The sequence below is a fragment of the Oryza glaberrima genome, chromosome 4 (assembly GCF_000147395.1).
Source record: "Oryza glaberrima chromosome 4, OglaRS2, whole genome shotgun sequence".
In the NCBI taxonomy this organism is placed as follows: Eukaryota; Viridiplantae; Streptophyta; class Magnoliopsida; order Poales; family Poaceae; genus Oryza; species Oryza glaberrima.
In genome coordinates, this window is record NC_068329.1 from 12,067,714 (window position 1) to 12,091,707 (window position 23,994).

Genomic DNA, 23,994 nt, shown 5'->3' on the forward strand with positions numbered 1-23,994 from the left:
ATAATAAAAAATCTAAATACGATATAACACAATCTATCTATCTATACCTATATTAATTAGACATTTTCTATGAGCTCTCACGTTAATAAGAAAAATCTAACCGTTGAATATAATTAATTAATTTAATCAGAATCATAGATGCATTAGTTCTTTAACGCCATAGGCCTGTCTACCATCAACTTTATGGGCTCTTTCCATAGCCCATATGTTCTTATCTCTAGTCAATTGTATCCGGGAGAGGCAGGGGGCGACTAATTGGCGCAAGCGCCAGCTGGCAGCCTGGCACTCTCTCCCAAGCGCGATTTTTTTTCGTTTTCCTTTTTTCGCGGTTTTTTTTTCATTTTTCATTTTGAGCTTTTTCTAATTTTTTTAATCTTCAGCACATGTTTTCAAATGTTTGAGTTAAAGGTTTTTAAATTTTAACTTGAAAGTTTTTAAATCTTAACGTAAAAATTTTCAAATATGGACTTAAAAATATTCAAATCTTGAGTTGAAAGTTCTTAAATCTTCAGTTGGAAGTTTCTAATCTAAGTTGAAAGTTTTCAAAGCTGAGTTGAAAGTTTTTAAAATTTGTCTTACAAATTTGAATTTCGAGTTGAAAATTTTCAATGTTTGAGTTGAAAGTTTTCAAAATTTGACTTCAAAGTTTAAATTTAAGTCGAAAGTTTTGAAATCTAACTTGAAAGTTCAAATTTTGAGTTGAAAAAAATTAAAAAATTGAGTTTTGAGTGTCAAATTTTGAGTTGAAAGTTTTAAATTTTACGTGAAAGTTTCTTAAACATATAGATTTCTTTTCAATACATATAGATTTCTTTTCAATATGTTAGTAAAAAAATCTTCCAAAAAAGGAAAATATTTCCTTAATTACCGTCATTATCCTAAACTAACTTGGTTAGTTACGTTGATTCCTCTGGAATTGCCGGCGCGCGTTAGGGTGTGTTTGGTTCACGGTCAAGGCTGGATGGGATATGCGGTCCATATTTTGTTGGATATGGCGATTCAGGTTTTTTGTTTGGTTGAGCGAATATGGCGATCCAGTCTTTTGTTTGGTTGTAGGGATGAAGATGGATTTGGTGATCCAATTTTTTGTTTGGTTGGAGGGAGTATGATGAATTTGTAGGTGTGGTCACCTCACACTTGAGATGGTGAGTATAACCCCCATCAAATTAATGCACAATACAAATCATAAAATTTCCAACAATTTACACTACTATCTCCATTATAAATATACATAGAAAAAAGAAAAAAAGAAAAAGAAAAAAGGAAAAAAAAGGAAAAAGGCCAGCTGGGCTGGATCTGGGCCTCTAGGGGCTCATCGTCGCCGCCGCCTCCTCCCGCCGGTGGGGAGCTCGCGCCTCCTCTCCTGGCCGCCGCCGCCGCCGCCGCCTCCTCCCGTCGCCGCCGCCTCCTCCTGCCGGCGGGGACCTCGCGCCTCCTCCCCCGGCCGCCGCCTCTTGCCTCCTCCGCCGCCGCCTCCTCTCGCCGGCTCGCCGCCACTCCCTCCTCCCGCTGATGCAGCACGTCGTTGTCATCGTCGTTGTCGTCGTCGCCGGGAATGCATCGGCCTCGCCGTCGCCGCCGCGCTCGTCGTCCGCGCCAGCGCTCGCCGCTGCTCCCTCCTCCTGGCCGCAGCACGTCGTCGTCGTCGTCGCCGGGCACTGGCCAACTCTCTCTCTCTCTCTCCACGCGGTGACGCAACCGCTCGCCCGACTCACCTGCTCGCTCGCGCGGCCAAATCCGCGCAAATCGGCCGGATTCATCCATCCGGCATCTGAGGGGAATATTCCCCTCCGGGCCGCCTGGCCTATCCCACTCCCGCCCACCAACCAAACACCCACAAAAAATAGGCCGCTATGTCCTATCCACCCAAAACCCTCCATCCAAACACACCCAATTAGCTTTTCTGCACAACTATATCTGATGGAGAGAGGCAGGTAACAGTCTAGCAGATGGAAGCGTGAGGCCACGAGCAGAACCGTGAGCATAATACGAGAGACTTCGCCTTGCCGGGGTGTCCATTAACACGATTGAAAACTTCAGCAAAGGAGACACTCCAGCCGCCAATTCGAACAGCATGCATGGACGGATCGACCTGCTGTTGAGATTGCATATCCCGCATGCATGTGCACCAACCTGCAAATGGAAAGAAGATCGAAGTAGATAAGTTCAATTATATTTTGATGAATCGGCGGCGGCGGGGGAATCAGTCTCATTGTGAGTAGAGCACAGCAAGTTCATTTGGATCTTTAAACGGCAGAAGAAAAGGCATCAGATATGCATCAACTGATCTATACGTTGTCCTAACATATCCAATCCTTTTTCCCGTTGCAGATCTAGTATTAGTTTTGTAATACAATGGCCAACAATATTCATGCCTGGATTAGGGTCGAATATCATCTGCACAAATACAGTTCATTAATTGTTGACCAAATTAATACTTATTCTCCTTGGCCAGCATACATAATCACATAATATTTCTACATCATGATTGTGGGTGTTTGCACGCAAGCTAGTTTCATACCTATGCTTATTGCTCACTTTATTGTAGTGAATAAATCATAATCACCTATCTATGTGGTATCATCAAATTAGGAGTGAAAAAAAAGAAGAGTCAAGACACATCATCGCAGGTTCCTAATTCTTAAATTTAGATTAATAAAGAATTGAAATACTAAAAATCAGAGCCCTAAGAGGAGGACAATCTAGTATTTTCAATTTAAATTTTCGGTATTATCAAACTAAAAAAATTTCGTATTTATTAACTATGAGTCCACATTAGATATGGCTCGCTAATATTTTTTTTATTTTGAGAACTATTAAATTAGCAAAAAAAAAAACTAAATCGAAACTATAGACAAGCACAAAGAACGCATTTGATACTCGAGTACTTTGCATTGAGCTATTCTACAATTTAAAACTATTTTAAAAAAATTAAAATTAAGACAACAGTAAAACTTTATGACGTGAAAAAACTATGAACAAACAAAATAGAATTAATAAATTTGTATTATTAATTCATATTTTTTTATCAGTAAAACTATGAATTAAGAAAAAAATTTACTATTAATTTTAATCTTTAGAAATATGAATAAAATAATAGATAATGTAATGTAAAGTAAATACTAGAAAAAACGACGTGAGTTTTTTTTCCTAAGAGGATATGGCCCTCGGAGCCAAATATGGCCACCTACGAAAATTTAAACTGGGGTGGAGCTCGTCGTTCGCCTGCGAAGATCAATTCTTTTAGGCGGATCACTTAAGAGGTCCGGCTACGAAAATACCTTTATTTTCATAGACGGGCCTCTTAAGGCGTCCGCTTGGAAAAAAAATGATTTTTGCAGGCAGAACCTTATGTGGTCCGTTTGCAAAAATCATGCCTGCAGAAAAAATATCTAAGTCCCATCATTATCTTCTCCTTCACCCTCCTTACCCTGTCGGCCACTCATTTCCCTTCCCCTCCTCTCTTTCTCTCTCATTTCCTTCCCATTAGACGGCAGGTCACGTGATGGCCTCCCTCTCCTGGTGATGGTGGTGGCTCAGTGACGAGGAGGGGAGGCGTTGGCCGCAACGAGGAGGAGAGGGGAGGTTGGCGGTTCAACTCCTCCCTCTCCCGGCAACAGCGGCGGCTCAGCGATGAGGAGGTCGTGACGACAACAACGATTCCTCCTGGATCTGCCACCGGCTCGCCCTGGGTGCGCAGATCCACCGCCAGCCGGCCATGAGTACGCCGATCCATCGCTGGCAGGTCTTGGGGAGGGGAGGTGGTGGCGATGAGGAGGTGAGGGGAGGGGAGGGGATGCAGCGACTCGGCTCCTCCCTCTCCCGGCGACGGCAGCGGCTCAGTAACAAGGAGGTCACGACGACGATGATGATGCCTCTTGGATATGCCGCCATCTCAGCCTGAGCATGAGGATCCACCCCTGGCCGGCCGTGGGCGAGCAAATCCGCCACCGACCAGTCTCAGGGAGGGGAGGGGAGGTGGTAGCGACGAGGAGGTGAGGGGAGGGGATGCAGCGGCTCGGTCCTCCCTCTCCCGGCGATGGCAGCGGCTTAGTGACGAGGAGGTGGCGACGATGACTTCTAGATGTGCCGCTGGCTTGCACCGGGTGTGCGGATCCACCACTGGCCGGCCACCGGCACGTGGATCCGCCGTCGGCTGGTCTCATTGAGGGGAGTGGAGGTGGTGGCGACGAGGAGGTCAGGGAAGGGGAGGGGATGCGGCGGCTCGGCTCCTCCCTCTCCCGGCGACGGCAGCGGCTCAGCGATGAGGAGGTCGCAACGACGACACGACGCCTCTTGGATCCGCTGCTGGCTCGCCCCGGGAGTGCGGATCCACCGCCGGTTGGCCGCGGGCGCGCGGATCCGCTGCTGGCTGGTCTCGGGGAGGGGAGGGGAGGTGGTGGCGATGAGGAAGTGAGGGGGAGGGAATGGGATACGGCGGCTCGGCTCCTCCCTCTCTCGGCAACGACGGTGGCTGAACGACGTGGAGGGGAGGCATTGGCCGTGACGAGGAGGTGAGGCGGTGGCTCGGCTCCTCCCTCTACCAGCCCGGCAACGAGGTGGGCCAGCAGCAGCTTGGCGACGAGGAGAGGAGGTGGCAGCGGGGGTAAGGGTGGTGGCAGCAAATTTGTTTTTGTTCACTGAAATTATTTTTGTATGAGGGTGGAGATGCCGCCTGTGAAAATAATTTTTGTAGGCCTTTGTTTACTGGCGGCCCTTTCCCCCGCCTAGGAAAACTACTTTTGGCCGTCTGCGAAATGATTCCTAGTAGTGCTTGTTTTCTAAAGCGATTTCGTATTGTTGACATTTTTGAGTTTGAGGGGACGATGCCTAGGCCACGATGCATGAGTCCAGTGTATCTTGCTGTGCAACATTGGATGACAAAGGCGAGCGTCAGTATGGAGTAAGATTTTGTATATATTGTTATTGTCAAAATCCACAATTATTTTCAATAGGAAAAGTAAATTACTTGGTTTTTACTAATCTATTTATCTATTAAAAAAATATAATTCTACATTTCATTCGATTTATAAATTTTATATCTATGGAAATAAAATGTAACAATTATGTCGGAAAATCAAGATTCTTCTAAAATCCAGATCCACACAAAGTTGTAGGGGGGAATCCACTAATTGCCTTTAAGAGATATTTTGAAAAATGAATAACTGATAATTCAGCATATGATTAAAATTGTAATACTTATTTATAAAAACAATAATTAGCCTGTGCAAAGCACGGGTTGACGGCTAGTACATTATAATTATTTTGTTTTCAACTCTCTATTTCAGCTTACACAGAGCTAGTTGTTGGAAAAACTCAACCCACGATGCTTAATTCTTCTCTCCCTGCCTCATACCTTTAATTTGTTTTAATGTTATTAACAAAATTAATTGTCAACCATATATGATTTGATATGTGGCAAAGGGATAGTGCTGCAGCCGTCGTGATCACCTTAGCTGCCTCAGATATGATGTTTCATCATGCGTGCAGAAGGCAAAGCTGCAGACGTGCATTGTGCTTCTACAGCGGGCCAAAAAGAGAACTTCGGATGCTTTATTTATTAACAATAGATAGATCCGATGATTCAAATAATAGATGTAATTAAATTAGTTAATATAGATTTTAAATTGTTAATTTAATGAGTACACAGTATAATGATGTAAACTTTATTTTAAAACAGTTTCATTGTTTAAAAATAATAGTCCAAAGTAAGTAATAAAAGATAGATATGATCATTTAAATAACGAGTCCGCCGGTTTAAGTGCAAATATAAATTAGTTAATATAGATCTTAAATTATAATTTGATAGGTACACAATATAATAATGGTGTAAACTTTATTTTAAAATAGTGCATTATTTGAAAATAATAGTACAAAGTAATAAGTATACCGATTTAAGTGGAAATTATCTTACATTATTAATTTAACGGGTAAATATATAATGGTTCAAATTTATTTTCAAACATTATAGAGCTAATTTAGTTACCTCTATGATGGTATATTCTTTCTTCGTAAAATTATGATTATTTAAAATTTTTACAGAGGAATAAGTGTTTTACATAGGAAATGCCGAAGCACTGAATAAGTACAACTGATAAAAACAAATCTAGCAGCTCTTTACACTACAAAGCTAGCTGTAGGAGCTTGGACAGAGGGAATCTTGAAATGTAAAGTACCGTTTTCTTGTTTGAAGATAGGAAAAGACATAAGAGAATCCCTATATGCCACTGGAAATTGGCCAGTTCTCTTACACATGCCAATTAAAATTGGCTTCTTTTTTATATATCACTGGTTAAATTTTTCCACATTTTATGCCACCCTCAGCACTGTAGCATTAGTTGATTGTTAGTCACATGTTATTTTTTTTTTAAATGACCAATATGCCTTCTCAACTAAAAATGTGTAAACTTTAAAAAATCATAAATATTTTAATTTAAATCCATTTTGAGTGAACAAAATTTTGTTAGAACCAATGAAAAATGCTCTTTGTATTAAAAATATTGTTGGAAAACTGTATGTTTCATACTTATATTGAAAATTTATTTGTGATGGTGATGGCTAAAATTGCATATAATGCAAAAAAGAATCAATTTTCATATGTTGTATCTAGTAGCTATATTAGTATTAAAATACCTATCATTGGTTGTATACCAACTCTCAAGGGCAAATGCGTCTTTTTACTCTGAAGTTAACGGTCAACTGACGGTGGAGTGACGGCAATGGCATAAAAGGGATAACATACTTGAACCGGTGGCATAGCAGAGAGAAGCCAATTTGAAGTGGCGTAAGGGAACCGATTAATTTGAAATGGCATATAAGGGATTTTCTAATTATTAGAACCAGATCGGACCGGGTTCCGACCGAAGAAAACTGGAACATTGGCCGGTCCGGTCCAGCCTAAAAAAGATGGGTGTGAAATAATCAGACTGGCGGAAACCATTGAACGGCCGGTTTTTTCATAGAAACCGGTTTAAAACCGGATTACTAGACCGCTGATTGGGCCGATGCAGCTCAGCACGTGGGAGGGAAGAGAGTGGCTATGTCCATGTGGCAGGAGGGAAAGTATCCTATAGACTCACGTCTATATAAAATATTCGACACCGTTGACTTTTTAGCACATGTTTGACTGTTCGTTTTATTAAAAAAATTTGTGAAATATGTAAAACTATATGTGTACATGAAAGTATATTTAATAATAAATCAAATGATATGAAAAGAATTAATAATTACTTAAATTTTTTGAATAAGACGAACGGTCAAACACGTACTAAAAATTCAACGGTGTCAAATATTTTAAAACGGAGGGAGTACATCAACTAACAAATACTACTAAAATATCTAAAAAAATTATTGAAAGTATTATATCTAGCTAGGGTAAAATCTTAACATCAAATACATTATATTTTAGTCGTAAAAAAAAATCCGACAGTTTTAAGGTTGTAATTCTGTTAGAATTTTATCTTTTTTTACTCTCTACGTAGAATGAATTTGAAAATTCGACTTTGTGCGTATATATAATACTATTAGAAGTATATGTATGAATTTTTATAAAATTGTTTGTGATATTTTTTAGTTGGTGTATATGGTGTGTACACGCGAGGTCATATATAGATACGCTCCCGTGGCAGGGAAGCCGGTGCCTGCTTTCACCCCCAAGTAATTGCCTATTCTTAAATCTTTGCTGCAATATTGGTTAGGGTTGTTGCAATGTGACGGAAGACTCTTGCATTGCATTCAAGCCTCACTCTTGCTCTAGCAGTCTAGTTTTTTTTATCAACATTTTAGATACAATAATGTAGAGTTTAGGTGGCGATCCCATGCATGGTTATTCGTGTAACACAACTAAAAAACTATTTTTTTACGCGGACTCATATAGGTTGCAAGTGGACCGTAGCTGATCACGTCGGCAAAAATCAACCTATATTTTCACATACGACTCATTATAAGGCCCTTATATAAAGATCTATTTTCGCAGACGAGGCTCTTAAGGATCACCTACAAAAATGAGCCTAATTTCACATGCGAGCCTCTTAAATGGTCCGCATACAAAAATACCTCCTCTTCTCCACAATTTTATTTCTTCCTTTCTCTCTCTTTCCCTCCTCACCACTTCAAAAATTTTTCTCCTCCTATCCTCTCTCGCCCTTTTTCTCTCCTGGTATTATTTTTTCTCTCCTCTCTCTCTTCCTCTCCTCTCCTCTCATATGAGCGGGAGCTGGTGGCAGTGGGCGCCTGTGCTGCCGCTCGACAAGGAGGCAGCCGGGAAAGGGTGGCGCCGCCGCCAACGACGAGGAGGCAGCTAGGAGTGGTGTCATTCTCGTCCCCACCCGGTGCCGCCACAGCCGATGACGAGGAGGAGGCGGCCAGGAGCGGCACCGCCGCCGATGACAAGGAAGCGACTAGGAGCAGGCGACTAAATCCTGGTCCCTGCCTGACTCGCTGTCGTCGCCGATGAGGAAGAGGCGGCCAGTCGCGATGGCCGGATCAGCCACCGCCGGCGCCACAATAGCCTGATCTGCCATCGCTGGCCCAGCGACGGCCGGACCTGCGTTGTAGGCGCCATCGAGAGCTAGGGTTTCGCTTTCTCTTTTTTCTGAGTTTTTTATTATATTTTGGCTTTTTATTTTTTAAATGTGGTCGACATAAGTACTAATTTTCGTATGCGGGTGTGCCACCCGTACGCAGACCTTTCCGTACCGACGAGCACCCCAACCATATGAAAAAATAGGTTTTGGCCATGGCCGTCTATGAGGGCGCGCGGCCGGAGCACCCTCACAGGACCCCAGTCTTCAAGGGCCCCTAGGCTCAAAACTCTAACACTATATATATATATATATATACAGCCCAACTAGTCCTGAAAATCTATTATTTTCTTTTTCACGTTGTTTCAATTTCGGTCATGCATCCTTGCCAAGGGACTATCTAAAATACTGCCACAAGTTCTTTAAGGAAAAAACTTTCAAATCTAACTATAGTATAAATGTAATAAAATTCCACTATAACTTTATTATAACTATAATATAACTTATATATAAGTATTAAAATAATATATGCAACTTTATATCTATATTATATAGAGATTACAATAGTTACAGTGCAGTTACACTTTATTTACAATGTACTCCCTTTCTTTCAGGTTATAAGACGTTTTGACTTTGGTTAAAATCAACTGTTTCAAGTTTAACTAAGTTTTTAGAAAAAAATAATAACATTTTCAACCCAAGACAAATTTACTATAAAAATATATTCAATTATTAATTCAATGAAGCTAATTTGGTATTATAAATATTACTATAATATAAACTTTGATCAAAGTTAAAACGTGAAACGGAACGGAGGGAGCAGTTAGAATGTAACAATAGTGGTGTAATTACATTAGAGTTACACTTCAACTATACTTACATTTGAAAGTTTTTTACCAAAAAAAAAATTGTGACAGTTTTTTAGCAATTCCAATCGCGAATTGTGCCGCTTCGGCTCTCGAGCAATCGCGCCGCCTGCGCCTGACGTCGTCGCTGCCCGGCCGAGAGAGAATCTCCTGAGTCCCTGACCGGCCAGCCGTGGTGCCGCGCAGCACGTGCCCACCGCGGCCGCCGGACTGCATGGCCGCTTCACTGCTTGGTGCTTGGTTGCTTGCAGATGATTGCCTTACTTCCTGGTAATTTTTAATCCGGTAACCCCTCGTGTCGCTTTTCGAGTGAATATTATTGTATATCATTTTAGACCATTTTACATTGCTATGAAACGTATTACAGAGTATAAATTATTGTAATATTATATTATTATTAATTATGTTTTTATCCTTCGTTACGACTTTGTACAGGCCCTTGAATTTGATGGGACGGCCCTGGTTTTGGCCGTATGGAAAAATGTTTTTTTTGTAAGTACTAGTGTAAAGACGCTCTCATGCTCATGGCTTCATGGGGCACGTGCATTCACCTTTGCAGTTCCACCCCCTTTCTTGAGTATCCAATGAGAATCCATGTGCTCACCCGCTTGCTTCTGGCAGACAAAAAAAAGTAGCATAGCATATGCATGCGACATTATGTCTTCTTATACTACTAGGAAAAGCATTATCGCAAGCGGCCAAAAAGAGTCTTCGCAGGCGCGACCATCCGCCTGTAAGCCAACGACTGTGAAGATCGCCGATCTTCGCATGCGGGGCGGCCGTCCGCCTGTGAAGATAATTTTCGCAGGCGGACGTTGGCTAGTCCGGTCCGCCTGCGAAAATAGGAATCGGCCGGTTGCAAAAAAAAAAAACTTCCGCCTGCGAAGATAGGTAGAAAATATTGAAATTTAATAATAATTTGCCCGTAAATTACTTTTAAATTATTTAGTAGAAATTCTTGCAGGTAGATTATTATGTACATATATTGGAAGATTATCAAGTATTTGGTACTGAGAAATCTACATATATTACATAACTCAAAAGTGTTGCCAAAATATATATATTACAATACTTTTTTACATTGTCACTTCAAATAACGTCATCTAGTTACATTATGGCATAGTAGTGTTCCACTCCCGAAGATCCTTGAATTCGTCACTTGCCGCTAGGGCACCCTCTGGGTCGAAGAAATCTCCTTTCACATGACAGCACTCATGGTGGATGAAGTGGCACAGATCACGCTGGACATTTGTGATACCTGTATCGTCAAAGCTTGTTCGACATTCTAATCTTGGCAATTGCATGCATTGAAATTAATCAATATATTAGTATCATAAATATGTGGAGCTGTCTAGTACATAGTATAGAGACTTACATCCTCCGCGTTAGTCCTGTACCGTCCATTAACCCTAAGGAATTCGCACGCATAATACCCGCAAAGGACCGTTCCTCGCGGTTACTTGTGACACTTCAGGACATATCATAGAAAAAAGTAGTTAAAATTTGCAATTAGTGAAACAATTGGAATACATTAAGTGAGTGGAGTATTACCAGCCAATAGGTACGTACTAGCAGCTTCTCCCGTGTTCGGGTCTGTTCTCCACCCTTGAACTTGTAGTATTGGTATGCACTGTATGGATGTCGTACTATTTCACAGTAAGGAGGATATTTATTTATAATACATTCATATACAAATGCAAGAGTCATAATAACTTACTACTGTAAGATTGTTAGAAATTCTTTGTATTGCTTGTGACTGTAATCGAGAGGGTCCAAGACTACCAAGGTTCCGTCTTTAGGGTGGATGAGTAAACAGATATAATGATCGCTACATATTAACAACAGTATAGTTAGTTAGTACCAGCTAAAATAAGACATATGTGTACAAGATAAATGTACCGGACTTATTTAAAATTATAAGCGGCCATGACGACTTTCTTTTTTTGAAAGTGCAAGAAGGCTCATCCAATGTATTGTGCGACAGCAATCAATTTCTCCTTGTGCAGGCCCTTCTTGTATTCTGCTATCTCTTTTGGATTCTTGCCCTTCAGCTGGTCAGACCTTGGTGCTAGCCTCACGGTATGTTGTGTTTGGCAGATCCGAGTTGGATCCAAGAAGCCGATAGGTTCTTTTTTCTTCTTAGCATCCATGTATTGCATCGTACAGAAGAAGTTTGTTAGTAACAATCACATGGATTTGTATTGTACATATTTTTCATCTAATTTTTTAAAACTCATACTCACATGCACCAAACACCGACGTAGTTGACGTCCATCTTATCCCGACGATATATGGCGTGGAGATCTGAGAAATCTAGCCATACGTAACCTTCTTCGCCGAAACAATCTGCCGGTGATCGAGCTGTTATATTGCCCAAGCCTTTCTTGCTGGCCTCCATGTAGAAGTTATGTAACCTTCTCATCTCCCATGGTCCTTCTTTCAGTGCCCATTCCGGCAAAAGTGGTTTCCCATGTTCGTACTTTTCCAGGCAATCATCAGTTGCGAAGTATGTTGGCCCGGTGTTAACAACCAAATTTGGTAACATCAGCGTCAGAGAGAAGATTAGATCGAAGCAAAGTCGGAAGTGAAGATCGAGTTCGGAAACAGAGCAGGAATTGGCTAGGGTCCGTATCGGCTACGGTTAGGATCGGCTGAGTCTGAGTCAAGCTAAATAAGCCGATATAGCCGATTCCGACAATATGACTTGTACGCGACATCGGGTTCAAGTTAATGTACTTCAAGATGATTGCCACGCATGGATAGAGTCCTGGGAAGGCAATTGTATCTATTAATTAGGATATTTTATGTAAATTCCTTATAGATAAGTGTGGGCAAAAGTCTACCACAAAGACTTATTGGATCTTAGAGTTTGTTAGAGATAATGGTCGTGTCCGGCATGGGCATATCTTGTAATCCTCGGGTATAAATAGACCCCGAGCTCTATGTAATTTTTAACACACGTTCAATACAATCTCGGCGCATTGCCATCCTTTTGCTTTAGTTTTGTTTCGACGAGTTCTTGCTTTCGGGTTGAGCTGCATCGATTTCGATCTTCAACAAGAGGTAACATTCGTTATGACGGATTGCGTTCTTAGGATTAGTGCTTCCATCTTCATGATACTCTAATCTTGTTTATGTAATTCGTCAAGTTATCATATATCTTACATAATCTCTAGCAACATCGCCATCTGAACTACTATCGGCCAATATCTGTACGCAGAAGGCAGCCGATTAGGTTAGATCTTGACGTTGATCTGGATTATATAAGATATCTACCATTCTATGAAACTTCTAGCGGCTTGATTGTCTAGATGTTGCTCTTCTTTTCATACTTAATGCTGCATCAGTTGAGTTTGATCTATTAAGTCGTGTTTAGAATATCAATCTCTAGCCTGCCTTCCAGTTGCCGATTAGAATAGCATCGGAGTTTCAGCCGATCGTATCTGATTGAGCCATATTTATTCTACATGTCTCATTGATATACTAAATCTGCCCTTTATATCAAGATATTGCTGCATCTAAATATGTTAGGGTTTTGTTTGATATGTTATATCTGCTTTAATATCCTGATATATAGTGGTATCGGAGTATTAGCCGATACACGCTAGATCTATTTGATCGGCTACGCTATAAACATATATAGTCCTGTTATTGACATATATTTCGATCTAAGTGATTTATACTGTCTCGGCATGATGACTGATCTATCCCAGTCACTTGATTTAAGTATATATCGATATAAGGAGTATATATCGTTAATATCTACAGCCGATCGAGTAGATTTAGTTCTTCCTTACTTATTCATGACTGCCGATCGATACATGGATGACATCGGCCCAAAGATAAATGATATGTCATCGGCATTTAGCCGATCGGCTATCATTTATAGATTTAACCACAGTTTCTTTGCTTCTATTTCTTGTTGATTGTAGGATCAAATCAACTGGCACGCTAATACATCCGAAGGCGAGTTTTGGACATGCACTGGAGTTAAGCAGATCTCCCAGGCCACGTGTTTTCTGTCAACACCCGGCTAGTTCAGCAGCCTTCAGGGGGTCGTCATCTCTAAGCTTAGCACGTTCCTTACCCCCTCTGAAGACGGTTACCATGAACTTCTCCTTGTTCTCATCTTTGGACTTGGAGTCATGGCTCCTAAGCACTCATGGCACCTCAGAACTGGTAGTGGCCTTCTCAGGGACCGTGGTCTCTTGCACCTCGGGGTCTTTCGCAGGAGAAGGGTCTTCAAATATTTCTGGCTCTGTACCGTCCCATTCCAATTCTGGTACTTCTTCTATTTCTGACCCGACTGAGGCCACAAATTTCACCTCTGGTTCTGCCACTGTAATCTCTATGGGCACATCCGGCACTGGAATCTCTATGGCTGCCTCCGGCGGTGCAATCTCCATGGCTACCTCCGGCAATGCAATCTCCGGTGGCACTTCCGGCACTGGATTTTCCTTTTGCATCTCGGGTTCCTCCGCCTTATCAATCACCTTCCTCTTAGGAGGTCTCGGAGGTTTTCCCAACCCCGGTTTAGGCACCACAGGTTTTTGCGTGGCGTCGGTGCCAAATCCAAAGGAAATGTCATTCTTGTGCCAGAGAATTACAAGATCGACCGCATCCCCAAGTACGGATACACCATCTGCAGTCAGGAAGTCAATGTCGTAGGACTCAAACCCTTTGTGGACCACTTGCGGCTGCACCTTGGCATACGCATCGGGTATGAACTCTTCATTGTATGTTCTCCCAGGGATAGCAATGGCTGTAGCGGCCTAAAGAGTTTTCCCGGAGCGTCCAATGGGAACGTGCAATCTGCAGGGTGTATTCTCCTTGAGGTCATCGAAGGGGTAATCTGGCTCAGGTTCTTTGGTTTCGGGGCGAGGCAAAAGCATGTGCTTGATGCAGAAATCCATCATTTGCCTTTCAAACTCCGCAGCCCCTTCGTCTCTAAGTTTATCCTTGTACGCTTCACGCTTCTTGTGGGGGTCATTTTTGAACCCTTCCTTCCAACTTATCTTGCTCGACACACCTCGAACCCTTCCCGCATGCTCAGGAGTACCCAGCGCCGTACTTAGCACATCTTTCTCCCTTTTAGGCTTGAAAGATCCTTTCTTTTGTGAACTAGATAAATTTTCTATTTTATCGGCAACGCTCTGCAGCTCTGGATTTTCAAACGATACTTTTCCTTCATCCGTGATCTTCAGAGTTCTAGCTCTTACCTAGTTCTTTGATCTCTGTGTCCACTCCTCCATTGGTACCGGTTGCCCCTTCTTCCTCATTTCCTCCTCTTTTGTCCACTGCTCCACCTTTGGTGCGTATCCCGCGGAGCCTAAGCGATGAGGAAATTTGTTTTTCTTGGCCAACTCTGCAAACTTTTGGCTCCTTTGAATTTCTTCTGGGGAGTTCTTCAAGGTCAGAAAGTCGTCCCACTGATTGGGGGTTATGTTGGTATACGTCGAAAATGGTGTGCATCCTGTCTTCACAAATTTCTTGTTCAAGGTGGTTTTCCAACCATGCCAAGACTTGGCCATTGTTTGCAGTGCACAATTCCTCACTGCTGCCTCTGATCCATCCGAGAACTGGAAGATTTTCTTCAACTTTTTCCATAGGACTTACTTATCCCCATTCGATACATGATCCCAGTCCTTGACTGTGATGGGGATATTTTCCCTTACTATTATGTCACACTGTGAACTGAATTTCGCACGTGCCGTCTTAGGGGTGAGCGGCTCTCCTTTAGGCGAAACATGGGTAACAACATGGAACCCTTCTCCTTTCTATTCACGCTTCTCTCGCCCTTCCTTTTCTTCGCCTTTGCTGACCGTTCGCTTTTCTTTGTGCCATTTGTGTTAGCTGGTACGTCGTCGTCTTTCGATGGACTTTTTTCTTTGGCTGCCGTTTTGATCGCCGTGGCACCGTTTCCTATGAGAAGGTATACATGGAAGTTTCGAATTAGCTCGGGCTAATAGTTATCATGGTGAACATTTTACATATTAAGTTTACTTACCCCTTCTTTAGGGGGAATGTAGTCCTTGTCGCCTTCTTCACCGTCGCCCTTTTTCCTTCTCTTCGGGCTTGGGCTTGGACAAGGATCGCTTGGCGACGAGAAATCCTCGTCTTTGTCAGCTACGTCGCTGTCAGAACTACCTTCCGGTGGGACCGTTGGTTCCGGAGCAACCACAACAGCAAGGGACTGCTCTTGCTCCCCTAAACCCTTCTCTTCAGTCCCTTTAGTACTATCGGTCATCGTTTCAAACCTCTAATATAAAAAAAAGAGTTATCGTCCACATTTTAAATTACTCAAATTAGTACAAACAACTTTGTACAAAAATAAACTATATATTAACAATATGTCGTATGAACAAATTTAAATTCTCTGAGATTCCCAAATTTAACTATTATACAAAATTGATTAGTACAAACAAATTTAAATTGCGAAATATTATTAATTAGTACTTACTATTATGCTAAATTAATTAATACAAACAAATTTAAATTGCGAAACTAATGACTACTTACTATTATGCTAAATTAATGTCACGACCGGAAATAACCCAACGGGCGTTCCTTACGTGCGTGTATTATTCCTTGTCCCAGGAGGCAAGGTACACCAAAAGTTAATACATTTCAGAGTTTATCAAGCGGAAGCGTAAATTTGTTACAAGGGCGGCGAAGGCCCAGCACACACAAAGACAAACGGGAAACAGCGGAAGACTAGGGCGACGACCACAAGCGCTTGACGGCAGGCACGAGCTAGACACCAAAGCCTTCATCTTCCAGGAACTCCTCTTCTGGGTTTGAGAAAAATTGAGCAAGACTGAGTACAACCACCGTACTCAACAAGACACACCCACAAGTGCAGAATAAATGCAAGGGAGTACAAGAGGATTATAATGTAAGGGTTAGGGTTTGCAGTAAACGGCATTAAAAGACACTTAGTTGCTCAAAGCTATTTTGTAAATACGATTCTAGAGCTATACAATATTATTAATCAAGGCCGTGAACCCACACGAACCTGCCTTAACCCAAGGCCTACGATGATTCAGACCGAACTGGCAACCCGACCCTGGGTCCCAGCTCGTCCCAAGCCAACCCTGGCCAACCATTCCACATTTTAGTTGTTAAGCAGGTTTTAAGAATTAAAACACTAACTTGGGTACATTGCTTGGCTTGCCCATAACCGAGGGCGCGGCTATTCGAATAGGTTATACTCTGATCAGAGGTGTACATCTTTACCCACAAGACACATCTTTCTCACGTGTAACCACGTGCCACATACCACCACGGTATACGGACGGAAGACGTGACATAGTTTCCAACCCATCCTAGCCATAGACAAGAGTACTGACCCACCCCCACCTACGGCCGGAACCTCCGGGACAGGTAGGCAGGACTGAGCCCCTAGCAGCAGGGGGAAAGGAAAGGAGGCGACGGTCCACGGCTCACCCCGGGGCGACGGAGGAGGCGGCCGGAGCGGAGGGAGGCGGTGGCGCGGCTCGGGTCGACGGGGACGGCGGCGCTCCGGCGGTCGGCGACCGAAACGGAGAGGTGGACGAGGTCGGCGAGGATGCGGTGAAGCCGAAGGAGGCGGCGCCGAGGTGGGAGGCGGTCCAGGGCGACGACGGCGGCGGACTGGAGCTCGGCGGCGACGGCGGAGAGAGAGAGCGACGTCGCGAGCTCGAATCCGGCGAGGAGGAAGGGCGGGAGAGGCGGAAGCGGACGGAGGAGGTGCGGTGAGGGTTTAAATAGGGTTGGAAGGGGGAGAGGGCGGCCGGAGGGGAAGGAAACCGGCGCGGCGTTCTCGGGCTCCATCAATGGCGCCGCCGGGATTAGGGGAGGGTTTCCAAACGAATCCAAGGGAGAGAGGGAGGGAAAATTGGGGGGAAAGGGAGAGGGAATCACGGGGAATAATTCCCCCCTATTGATTGCACGCGGGGACGACGGGATGCGGCGGATTCGGCGGCGGCGGCGGCGCTTGGCGCGGGCGTAGCGGCGGGAGCGGCGGGAGGTCGGGGATGACGGGTGGGCCCCACCCGTCAGCGAGGGTGGCGGGCGGCCCCGCCCGTCAGCGGCGTGCGCGCGGGGAGGGGCCGAGTGGGCCGCGGGGAGAGGAGAGAGAGGGGGAGGGAGATGGGCCAAGCCGGCCCAAGAGGGGGAGGGGGAATTTTAAGGTTTTTCTTTTTATAAAATCATTTTAACTTTGTTTATTTCTTCTTAATTATTATTTGTGCTCTGAAAATTCCAATAAAATTTATTTACACATTTTAGGCTTTTAGGAAATATACAAAAATCCTCCAAGCCTTATTTGACTTTTACTTTCCACATTTTAATTTTTGGAGGCTTTCACACGGATTTTAATTATTCTAGGCATAATTTAAAGGATATATTTTAGGGTCGTTTTGGGACGTGACAATTAATTAGTACAAACAAATTTGTACAAAATTTGATATGTTATTATCAACTAGTGCACTAATTGACAGTTATATTTCATCGACATGTTGATTAAAAAAAATTGAAAAGGCAAACATATCCTCCACATTTTTTTAAAAAAAAATGTTAACATACCCTCCAACATGTTATTTAAAAATTTTGACAAATTCACATATCCTGCAAAATTGAACATACCCTCCCAATTTCATTCACATAGCACCCACATTCCCAAATTCACATTCACAATCAACATATAACCCCTCATTCACATATCACCCACCCCCTCATGCCCATTCACACCCACATGCACACACATATATACCCCCTCACACCCACATGCACACACATATAAAAAGAAACACCCACATGCACACACGTCCGTTCGACGAACGGCCGACGATGAGCTTCGGTCGTGGATGACGAAGGAAGGGCCGGCGACGAGGTTTGGCCGTGGACGACGACCGGCTTCGGTTGGACGACGAACGGCTGACGACGAGGTTCGGCCGTGGACGACGACCGGCCGAAGACGTCGTTTGGCCGAGGACATCTTCGCTCGTGGACGACGATCGGCCGATGAAGCCGTTCGGCCGCGAGCGAGATAGGGAGAGAGGTGGCGGCCGACGGCGGTGGAGGGGCGGCCGATGGCACGGTGAAGGGGCCGGTAGCGGTGGAGGGGCCAGCGGCAGCCGCGCGACGGTGGAAGGGCCGGTGGCGGTGGAGGAGCCGGCGGCGGTGGAGCGGGCGCGCGGTGGAGGGGTCGGCGGCGGCGGCGGCAGAGTAGTGGAGCTCGCGCGCGGTGGAGCGGCGGCTAGGGGCGGCGGTCTCGGTAACAGCGCGTGGACGACGACGGTCGGTGGCGGCGGAGGACGACTGTCGGAGAGTGAACATCGCAGGCGGGCGGCGACGGAGGACGGCGAAGGCGTGCGGCGGCGAAAAAATTCGGTAGCCTGACGGCGCCAAAATTTCTAGGGTTCCCGCCTGGACTTAGAAATTTTGGCGCCGCGGGCTTGCCCTTATATAGGGCAACGATCTTCGCAGGCGGGCGGTCCGCCTGCGAAGATCATCTTCGCACGCGGGCCGTCTGATTGCGAAGATGTAAACCCTACTCTATATAACAATTTTCGCAGGCGGACCGCCCGCCTGCGAAAATTGGTACAGAGTTGAATATATTTATTCGAAAATATACAAACCTTAATATTATTACAAAAATATACAAACCTTAGTATTATTACTTTTCAAATGTATAAATGGTAATTGCACATAAAAATATTACTAATTTAAATTTTGTAACAATTTTTTTACACTACAAATGGTAAAAATGGTAATTGCACATAAAAATAATTACACTTTTCAAATATTACTAATTTAAATTTTTTAACAAATTTTTTACACTACAAATGGTAATTACACATAAAAATTAGTACAAACTAATTAATATGCAAAATGTTGAGTACAATTGTTCGTCAATTTGCGATATGATCACACATCACCTTACATACCACCATTACATAACTACTAACTTCTTAGATGCTTACATGCCACTCAACAATCATTACCCTTTAACATTTTTCCCCACACCGTTCGTGCGCATGTAAGGCTTCACGGTCTTTTGAGTAGATGTCTCGACATTCTTAATCTTCTGTACAAACTGACATATAAAGTGGCATACTATCGTATTGGTTGTAATCTTCGACATCTTCAACCCCATCCACTCCCAATATCTTTTGTTTCCCTGGTAGCACTATATCTTCAAATTTGAAGGGTCTTTCACATAAAACACTTGTGCCACGCGATTGGCGAGTACCCAAGGGTCATCCTTGTGACCCACACTCGTCAGGTCAACAACAGTAAGACCGAACTTATCAACATTGACCCCGTTCGGGTATTTTACCCACTGGCACTTAAATATGGGGAATTGCATTGTGTGCCCATAGTCGATTTCCCATATTTCTTCAATAAACCCGAAGTATGATTGTTTTTCCCCGGCTTCATCAATTGCCTCCACACGGACACCACTGTTTTGCGTACAGGTCTTATTATCTCGGGCTCTTGTGCTAAACTAGTATCCATTAATGTCATATCCCTGCTAAGAATTTACTGTAGTTGATGGACCACAAGCCAACTGCTTCATTGTTATTTCATCGGTAGTTTGTCCCTCAGGTAAGTCTAGGTCTCGCAACCAATCTATGAAGAGACGCTTGTGTTCTTTCATTATCCACTCGGTGGTGCGACCCTTATTGTTAGCTTGTATTAGTTCGATATGTTGATCGATGTACGGCTCAACGATAGCAAACTGATGAAGCACGCTGAAGTGAGCTTCTTGGAATGATTTGTGATCATGGGTGACGAATCTCTTCTTTCCTATCGTTCTCCTGCCACTCAACCTGCCCTTGTGTCGGGGCACAGGTACTCCAATTGCATATCCATCTTTGAGGTAATCGATACAGCACTCGACAACCTCTTCAGTACTATAACCCTCAACCATTGATCCCTCTGGATGTGCACGATTTCGGACGTAACCCTTCAGAACTGCCATGTAACGCTCATATGACCACATTTGATAGAGGTACAATGGGCCAAGCGCAACCATCTGCGGCACTATTTGAACAATGAGGTGCTCCATCATATCAAAAAATGATGGAGGGAAACACATCTCAAGTTGGCACCGTGTCTCATGTGCGAATGTACGGAGATTTCCTAACTCTTCGAGACTAATGACCTTCTGTGACACTGCTTTGAAAAAGTAGCACAACCTTGTGATAGCAACCTTTAAATGCTCCGGTTTTATGGCCCTTATTGCAATTGCAAGAAACATGGTGAGCAAGACATGGCAGTCGTGTGAATTATAACCCGATACTGACAAATCTTTCATTGAAACTAATCGACTGATGTTTGATGAGAAACCTATGGGCAATCTGACATCACGGAGTGAGTTGCAAAATGACTTCTTCTCCTCAGGTGTCAGTGTGAAACATGCTGGTGGAAGATATACTTTGCCATTCTTTTCTCCTTCTTGAGGGTGTAACTCTTCCCTGATTCCCATCTCGACTAGGTCCATCCTTGATTGCAGACCATATTTAGTCTTCTTCGGCATGTCCAACAATGTTCCAACTATGTTGTCAAACACATTCTTCTCTAGATGCATGACGTCTATGGCATGCCGAACCTCCAGATCTTTCCAGTACGGGAGGTACTTAAAAAATATGGAATGCTTCTTGAATAGGGAAGGGAGTTTATCATCTGGCTTCGAACTATCATCTTGCTTCTTACTATCCCCTCCCTTCATATTCTTCTCGGGTTTCCTGCGCTTTGTCCCCTTTGATGGTTTCTTAGTCATTTTTCCAAACTCATAAACAATTTTCTCTGTCATTGCACACACCTTTTCTCCCGATGTAGGTTTTGGTGCAGGATCAGTCTCTTCAGTACCATCGAACTCCGCCTTCATCTTGCGGTACTTGTGATTTGTGCGTAGGAACCGCCGGTGCCGCATGTATACAAGCTTGTTGGAACCTGGGAGATACCTATAGTACGTTCCATTCAAGCAGATCACACATCCTGTTTTACCTTTAATTTGACCTGAAACTGAAAACATTGCTGGATAATCGTTAATGGTCACGAAGATGATGGCCTTCACTGTGAAGTATTCCCTTAAGTACTCGTCCCACACTTTCAATCCCTCTTTCCATAAATCAGCCATATCTTCCAACAATGGTTCAAGAAATACGTCAATATCAATACCAGGCTAACGGGGTCCCTGTATGAGGATACAGAGTAGTACGTATTTTCGCTTTTGACAAAGCCAGGTAGGAAGATTATACGTGGTGAGAAGCACTGGCCAAGTACTATGTGAGCTGCTCATGTCTCCAAAAGGATTAACTCCATCAGTACTCAGGGCAAATCTAATGTTCCGTGGGTCTTTAGTAAACTCTCTATACTGAGCATCAAAGTTTATCCACTGACGAGCATCTGCCGAGCATCTGCACTGACGAGCATCTGCCGGGTGTCGAATCATCCCATCCTTCTTGCGCCCTTCTTCATGCCAGCGCATTAGTTCCGCATCTCGCGGGTTTGAGTATATCCGTTTAATGCGGTCTTTGACAGGAAGGTACCACATCACAAGCTGCGGGATTTTTCTCTGTCGTCCCTCAGTTGCTTCAAAGGGTTCTAGGCCAGTATTGTTATTCGACTTGTACCGGCTTGCACCGCATGTTGGACATTCATCTAAAGAAGCGTACTTTTTCTTGTACAGTATGCAGTGATTTATGCACGCATGAATCTTTTCCACACCAAGTGAAAGGGGGCATATGAGTTTCTTTGCTTGATATGTGCTGGATGGTAGTGAGTTAGGCCTCGGGAGCATTTTCTGCAGAAGTTCTAACAGACTGTCGAAACTGGTATCAGACCATCCATGTCTCGCCTTTAACCTCATAAGTTCAAGAACTGACCGGAGTGTTGTGAACTCACTGTCACAGCCCTTCGACTCATCGTACAAAACTTCCTTTGCTGCCTTCTGTAAAGCTTTAAAGTTATTTAACCCTCTAGCCGACCCCATCAGCACCTCGGGTTCTGTATGACGTAACATTTCCTCTAGGTCAATTTTGTCCTCAACAGAACCATCGTCATGCACCATGTCTTCAACTTGTGTCGGAACTACATTTTCAGGCCCGTCCACTTGTTCTTCGCCATGACGTGTCCATATTTCGTACTTGTCCATAAATCCACGAGTTATTAAGTGCTCCTTCACTTTAAAAGCATCGTCAAAGTCCCAGGCTATTTCATTCTTACAGTCAGCACATGCACAAATTATCTTCCTCATATTGTTCTTCTCAGCGTGTGCCTTGGCAATACCAATAAATTTAGACACTTCGTTTCTATATGGAGACAAAAACCTCGGCCAATGATACATCCATTCCCGACTTTCTGTATCTCTAAAAAATACACGTAAAATATTTGCACAATTAATACCAAATTTGTAGGGTTTATTGAAAAAACTTATCGCTATTCAAAACTAATTAACTAAAGGTTAAGTGTAAATTAATAAAAAAATCAAAGTTTATTTCAATTTTTTTTACACAGACATGCCAAATTAGTACATTAGGAAAATCTAACAAAATCATATCATCGCCATATTACAAAATACTATAACTATTTTTTGATTGCACCGAATAAATAGACATTTAAAATTTTATTCTCTCTCTATATATGACAAGATCTAGATCTAGATCTAGAACTAGGATGTGGATGTGATAGCAAAAATAAAAAAATTTGAGAATTTATGTTACCACATTAAACCACTACAATAAGAGGCATCAGGTATTACACATACATCTGACATCAACATATCAAAAGAAATAAAATTAAAAAACATGGAGCTCTTCCTTCACAATTTTGCATCCATAAATCCATCACAAATTAAGGTATAAAAGCTTAAAAAATTGCATACCTAGTGTGGAAATGAGTAGATCTAAGTACCGTAGAAAAATCCCCCGAAGATTTGAAGTTCAAAACCTCCCCCCTATATTTAGGTCACTTTAGGAGAGAGAAACTTTGGGGAGAATGAACAGGGCTCGGGGAGGAAGAAGACTATATAGGGGCATCTTTTCAGGCGGGCCATATAAGCGGCACCTGCGAAGATTGATCTTCCAGGTGGACCATATAAACGTCGCCTGCGAAGATCGATCTTCGCAGGCGCACGACGTCCGCCTGCAAAGATCAATCTTCGCAGGCGGACCACCCCCTCCACCCCAGGTACTTTTTTTGCCGGCGGGGTTTTGGCTCCGAATTACATACCCGCCTGCGAAAATCGATCCCCTACGACGCCGAAAATGAGTTTTCTAGTAGTGTCAGCTAGAATATGATTCAAGCATCTCTAATTTGGTTCAAGGAGCCCTTGATTTTGAGACGACATGTTTCACGAAACCAAGACTTAATTATGCAAAACACACGTTAATATTGTACTATGGAAAATGCTACACGTACGACTTTCGCTTACGATCTTGATATGATCAAACGTAAATGACGAAGACGGCACTAGGTACCTAACAGGAGCGCACACTAATAGAAAAAAGATTTTTCATGGTGTTGCCCTATAACTTTTACTAGAAAAAAAATATGAAAACTGTCAGCAAAAATGTAACGAGGGGTGAAGGGCTATGGACCGCCAGCGAAAACAAATC

At 43.3% G+C, this 23,994-nt stretch overlaps 1 pseudogene; it reads right to left on the minus strand.

Annotated features, from left to right (window-relative positions):
- Nucleotides 1-1,219: 1,219 nt before the first annotated feature.
- LOC127770145 (uncharacterized) lies at nucleotides 1,220-1,760 on the minus strand (annotated as a pseudogene).
- Between the last annotated feature and the right edge of the window lie 22,234 nt (nucleotides 1,761-23,994).